Below are 6,519 nucleotides of genomic sequence, written 5' to 3'. Positions count from 1 at the left end.
TCTTCTTGTGAGCAGAATCTGAATAAGATGCAGCGAGACATTGCCGCTTAGTTCGTTTTGGCGCTTGGAAGGGTTGTTTTCGCTTATATTTGTTTCAGTAAACAAACACGTGAACGTCTCAAGCAACGATCATTAATATAAGAGCAAACGACGTTTAGACTAATGCTTGTGAAGCAGTCCAATATTACCCATATCCCACAAACCTCAGTGCTATAGGCTCCGCACGGAGCCCATAAAGAGAATCGTGTCCATTTCTTTCGTTGTTATCAGAAACATGAAAGGATGGTCTACGCGGAACACCGTAAAGCGATCCAATTCAACGGCGTTAACGACCATGCCAAGTGTTACCGTAGCGGATGCGGCTTCGGTGCCGTTCTCGTTCACCTGGATGACAGTCTGATGAAAAATATTGGTGACCTTGGGACGTTTATCCAAGAAAATTCCCGTCAGGTCTGCCAGGTCATCCTCGAAGATGTTTTCCACGCCCATCCCTCTGAGGTTGTCCTCCAGATCCAGGCCGAATTCTACTTTGAATTTGGGCACACTGAGCATCACGAATGAATCCTTTTCGAGGCTCCTAAGCAGCGAATTGAGGGTGTGGGTTCTGATATTGGCTTCCAAGAAGGACAGTCCTTCGACGTCGTCCGGAAGGAGGATGACCATGGAAAACTGCCCACCTCGGTACGGCATCTCGAGGGCTCTGCACTTCAGCCTGTCAGAATGACCCACCCTGAACATCGACCCCTGGTACATCATGTAAACCTGCTCGCGGTTTCTATTGTCTAGGTGAAAGTCCTGGAGCTTCGTCTCTCTCACGTCGAACATGAACTGCCAGGAAGCTCTCATGTAGATGGCGTTGATCAGGATCAGCACAGTGTCCGGGTATAGACTGCCAATAGGAAGCAAGTCTCGTATTTTCTGCTCAGTCTGTTCGTACACCCAGTCGTTGATGGCTAATCTAACTGCCTCGCTCTCCTGATAGAAGTCCACGGACTTGACTGTGGCCAGGTAACGACTTTCCAAAAGCGAGAGGTAGTCGGGCCGAACCTTGAGCGAGTTCGCGCTGTATATCCTGTTGGCTATGCGGAATGTGACATCACGGGCGTCGATCAATAATTTGCTGAGGACTTCGGCAAATTCCTCGTGTATCCGCTTGTCGTCTACTCTAGTATGAAGCACTTCAGCCAGTTGCTCCGCCGTTTCGTTTCGGGCCCCGACGAGGAGCATACAGAGCGTTGTACCGACGCTGAAAGGTGAAAAGGCGATGTTCTGTCCTTTGTTCTCATATACCAGATCAGCGTACAGGTCCAATGAAAACTGGAGCAATTGGTAGCTCAGCGCTCTTGGAAACATGGCCCGGCACTTCTGAAAAAAAAAAAATGAAAGAGGGACACTGAGCGTGGAATGAGACTTTGAAAACAAAGACTGGCAGTAAAGTAGAGCTAATAGTAGTCACGAGAATAATATTTTAAAGTAATATTCTAGAAGCATGCAGCCTTGGCTGCATGTATTGTTTGTCTGTTTTTTACACACATGTAAGTTTTTGATACCACCTATCGAATGCGAACCCTAGAAATTCTGGGTTACGCAATCAGAAATGAAATTTTGGCTTTCGGCAAAAAATATGCTTTTTTTCTCTTTCTTTTCTCTCTGCGCTTTAAATTTGGCGCTAATGAATATCTTCTTTTTATTCCTAAGATACCAGTTTACTTGCATCATTAATTGAATTTCCAGTCATGTAAAATACATTAACTGAAACACGTGAAAAAGTTTGTTTGCTCACGTCTTATAGTTGTTGAGAACAATTAAGGCACTTAATTTTCCCCAAATGGTTCTTATTTCGAAAATGCAGCCTAAGGGTTCTGAAAATTTCCACCACTAGCTAAACACGACCACGAAAATGGTCAACAAGCATTTTGCAGTCATATAGAATATCGAAATATGATGTATTTTTATTGGTTTCGGTCTTATGGCGTTTAACGCACCAAAGCGACTCAGGCTATGAGAACTCTGGAAATTTCGACCACTTGGGGATCTTTAGAGTGCGCTGCGTGGCGCCGCACAGCACGCGGGTGCCTTGATTTTTGCTAATATCGAAGATTCGATGCCACATCCTTGAGTACACGAATAGAGCGCCCTAACTAATTCACCACCATGGCTGAGATGATGGTGTATATTTTTAAAGTGCATATTATTTGCTTTTCAGAGGGTTCGTACAGCTGAAATTTTTTTTCGCAAAACGAGAACAATAAAAAAAAAATGCCTACTCTGCCTCGGCGGTTCAGTGGTTACAACGACTGACCACTGACAGCGGCTGCCATGCTTCGATGGCGGCGAAACGCAAGGCAACTGCGCTCTTCGCTGTGTCAGCGCACGGTAAAAGGAGCCTGCAACAGTTTTAGATTTCGATAAGTTTCGAGCGTTGAATGATTATTGCTTGCAGTTTAAACGTGCTAAATACCTTGGCGCTAGCGTTTGAAACAATGGCGCGAATAACAATTAATGCCGCGACGGCTATCAGGCTTCACACTGCACAGCGACTTGTGGGGGAGAGGAGGCACATGATTACGTCATTGAACGTACCGGTACGTTTCCCGCATACACGCTGTTGACGAGGAAGTAAAAACAATACTATCGAAAGCAAGTTTTTAGAAACGTCGTGAGGCAGCGCAGGATGTGGGCGAAAGCAGCAAAGAAATAATAACCGTCCGTGACGTCATCATCGAGCTTCGCCGCAGTCCTACAGTGTTGTGAGGACAAGCTGGAGTTTTAATCGTCGATTACATCATCAGTTTTAATGCTAATAGAAAAACGTTTTGCAAGCGTTGCCAACAGCCGATATAGATGTGAATCCTTGAATATCCCGTAATTCTCGAAAACTGATGGAGCTGTCTTTTAAAGAAACCCTAATAGCCAAAATTGTCCTATGCCCTCCACTGCGGCGTTTCTCTTAGAGCTCTTTTCGGATGTTAAGCCCCACAAGATGAAAGTCATAACAAATCAAACTCTCTGCAATTTCCCGACTTTCTTTTCAACTTCAGCACAAAAAAAAAACAATGAAAAAGGCAGCTTTGAAATCGCGAATACCCAAAGTTTGGTGATCAAGCTGAGATAGGCGTCCGGAAGGAACGATGACGACTACGTGAAGAATAAGGCTAATGCAGCCAGTACTATGAAATAACGTTATCTTGGTGTTGCGAATCGTAACTCGCGGCCACGATTGGCACTGTGTAAATAGTGCGCTTTGCTGCTATAGATCGGCGTACCTTGCCTCGTGCCAGCCGATCCCCACTGATTCATCGTTGTTCCCTACCTTGAACCAGCTCACCATCTTATCTGGTTCCAAAGTGTTCCAAAGACGCGCGCGCGCGCGCGCGCGCGCGTCTTCTCTGCAGAATGTTAACATCATCTGAAAACTTGCAAAATTAGTCACAAGTTAGCACAGTCTGGATGATCGTCGGAACAATGATTCTTGCAACGTAAATGTAGTAAACTTGCAAATATACCCCACTGAACGATTTATAAAGTTCGCGGAACGGCCCCCTGCATCCTTCCTAGATTAGTCCGTTTGCAACAATGAGTCGCGATGAGCCATGGCGCTTTCTCAGCTCACGTTGAACTTCATGAGGTTCAGTGAGCCAAGGCAAGTCCGTAGTCACAAGTTAGCACAGTCTGGATGATCGTCGGAACAATGATTCTTGCAACGTAAATGTAGTAAACTTGCAAATATACCCCACTGAACGATTTATAAAGTTCGCGGAACGGCCCCCTGCATCCTTCCTAGATTAGTCCGTTTGCAACAATGAGTCGCGATGAGCCATGGCGCTTTCTCAGCTCACGTTGAACTTCATGAGGTTCAGTGAGCCAAGGCAAGTCCGTAGTCGATCGTAACTGCGACACTTTCTTTCCGCAGAATTTCCTCGCAGAATATGTACCTAAATACATACTACTCAACCCTCCTTAATCATTCCCCTCCCCTCCTTAGGTTGTGGGAAATGATACTGTTTTCTCCACATAACTGTTTCTCGTTTACCCTCCAGTACCCATGCCGTGCTCCTTACCTGTCGTCAAGAGAAAGTGACCATCCAGCGCGCAACTGGTATAAATATTTACACAGAGGTAGTCGCGAACGGCTGTATAGCGCTGTATATTGCACAAACGCGCAGCCTGTCGGCGTAGCAGCCTGCGCGCCAATGAAAAAACGCTGGTCTACAGATCGGCGCCGTTGGCGAAACTGAGGCCTTTGTCTAGGGAATTTCAAACTACTAGGCACAGGGCTTCGCAGCTGAGGCAGCACTTTTTGTCGGGGATAATACAATAAGCAAGCAACACATGCGGCGCGCAGCAACGAACAATCATTTCCTTGTGCAGGCTTGGGAATTTCCTTGTAGAATGGCGCTAATAAAGGGAAATCCTTTATTGGTGAGGGAAATCCTTTTTATGGCGAGGGAAATTCTTTATTGTGTTAACGTGCGATCACGAAGAACTGGAGGATTCGCTTGCAGCGATGACAACACATATGTTCTTCGGCCGTTGAAGAGCAAATTCGCTGCCCCTGTCGGCTGCACTCATTTATAGGTTGATGAAAAACTTTCGCAGTGAGGCTCGGAAACCACCTAATGTGGTCTGTTCTGAATGGCAGAAATACTGGAGATAAATCTGCTCCCAAGCCGCACAGATATTGGTTGTATTAGTCTCCTCCGAAGGAACCATCGACAGAGGGCTTTGCAGAAACGACAGGTGGGCACAAAAAACCAAACAAACGCGAATAATGCAAAAAATGAGTACTTCTGCAGGTCAAATTCCAACCGTTCATTGGCACAAGATGTACATGACATGTAATGCAACTGCTGGGCGTACCTGGTGCCGCTGTTAGGGTGTCGCTCTGTCTGGACCCGCTTTGATGTTGGGCTCTGCCATTCAACGTTGGATACTATATGAGCAGAACTAACGCGCCTACAAAGAACTGAGAACCTCGATGGTGGTGTAGCCGCAAACGTGCTCGCCACGAAATGTAGTGCAAAGGCAAAATAAGCGATGGTCGGTAAGGGTTACAGTTTGGACTCCAAGAGAAGGCAACAAAGCAGCGAGAGGCAGAAAGTTAAGCGAGCGGATCAGATTACAACTCTGGGGGCATAATGTGGCCGCAACTGGCATAGGACCGGGATGATAGGAAATATATGCGAGAAGCATTTGTCTTGCAGTGGATGTAGTCAGGCTGGTGGAGGTCATGATTTTAAGTTAACTTTTGTCGCGATCACAACAACTTCCCCATTCCGAGAAACAGGCGATGCTTATTGCAGCGGCAAATCCTTGGTTTAACTTTAACTACGTGTTTATTTTTTTCAACGATGCCTTCGAAATTTTTGGTAATTGCAGAGAGTACAGGAACCGTAACGATTGACACGTGTGGAGCACTTCGTCGAAGACTCACGGCCACACAGTGTTTCAGTGTTGCTTTCGAAGTAATGGCTTCATCTCGCGAAAGCGTGAGGAACTTGGCTTGGTTTGGCTTATGGGGCTTAACGTCCCAAAGCACATCAGGCTTTGAGAGACATGACATTGTATTGGAGGACTCCGGAAATTTTGACAATGTGGGGTTCTTTAACGAACACTGACGTTGCAAAGCACACGGGCAGCTCGCTTCTTTCCTCCATCAAAAAGCGGCCGCCGCTGCCGGGATTTAATGATGCATCCTTGGGCACAGCAGTCAAGCGCCATAACCACTGCACCACCAGAGCAGTGCTGATGAGCTTGAATGGATGGTCGAGGACCTCCTGATGCTCCTTCAGGAAATCCGTATCTAAGGTTACGTCACCAAGGCACCGCTGGAGAACTGCAGAACAGGCACGAGGAGTGCCTGCTGACTTCCACACTCACGGCTCATCGTCCTCCTGATGACGTAATGAAGTGGCCTCCCTCCTATTTTTCGGATTTATGGCCGTCTCATGTAGTTGTCACCTTCTTGAGATGCGTGACGAAGGGTCTATTTATGACGGGATAGTCTACTCTAGTATAAACCGAATTAGAATTGTATGGCCATCATAGCCTCTGCCAGGTGTGAGGTTCTGGCTTTCGGTTTGTTCGTCGGTCTCGATGTCGGGTTACACTCATCGTCGAGCGTTGGTAGTGCGGCTGCGTCTCCTCGTTATCATTTGGTGTGGCAGCGTTGTCATCTCGCAAGGTGTGTTGAGACGTTCTCACATTGCTCTTCATCGGCAGTATATCCTCGCAGGGATGCGACAGATTCTGCCTTTACTTCATGCATGCTGGTTTGGCAAGCGCTTTGAACGCCGCTCTAGTGGCGAGCCATGGATCTCCTGCGCGGTATCCACATCAGTTGCTGAAGGCTTGGCTCAAAAAAAAAAAAAAAGAAAGAAAGCCATGCAAGCTTGAAAAAAGTTATGAGCAGAAAAATGTTGAAGTAAGCCAGAAGTGGCACCGTATGTACACAAGATCGCCCATAATGACGAAGAGATACGATGTACTTGCCCTGTTTTCTGCTCCTCACAAGCTCGT

The 6,519-nt window shown here is 46.7% G+C and overlaps 1 pseudogene; it reads right to left on the bottom strand.

Annotated features, from left to right (window-relative positions):
* Nucleotides 1-210: 210 nt before the first annotated feature.
* On the bottom strand, nucleotides 211-1,353 carry LOC146175793 (iris pseudogene; annotated as a pseudogene).
* Between the last annotated feature and the right edge of the window lie 5,166 nt (nucleotides 1,354-6,519).

Source organism: Amblyomma maculatum, chromosome 10, assembly GCF_055883805.1.
Source record: "Amblyomma maculatum isolate TAMU_Amacu chromosome 10, ASM5588380v1, whole genome shotgun sequence".
Taxonomy (NCBI): Eukaryota; Metazoa; Arthropoda; class Arachnida; order Ixodida; family Ixodidae; genus Amblyomma; species Amblyomma maculatum.
Note: the sequence above shows the minus strand (reverse complement) of the source record. Positions and strands in the feature narration are given on the sequence as shown.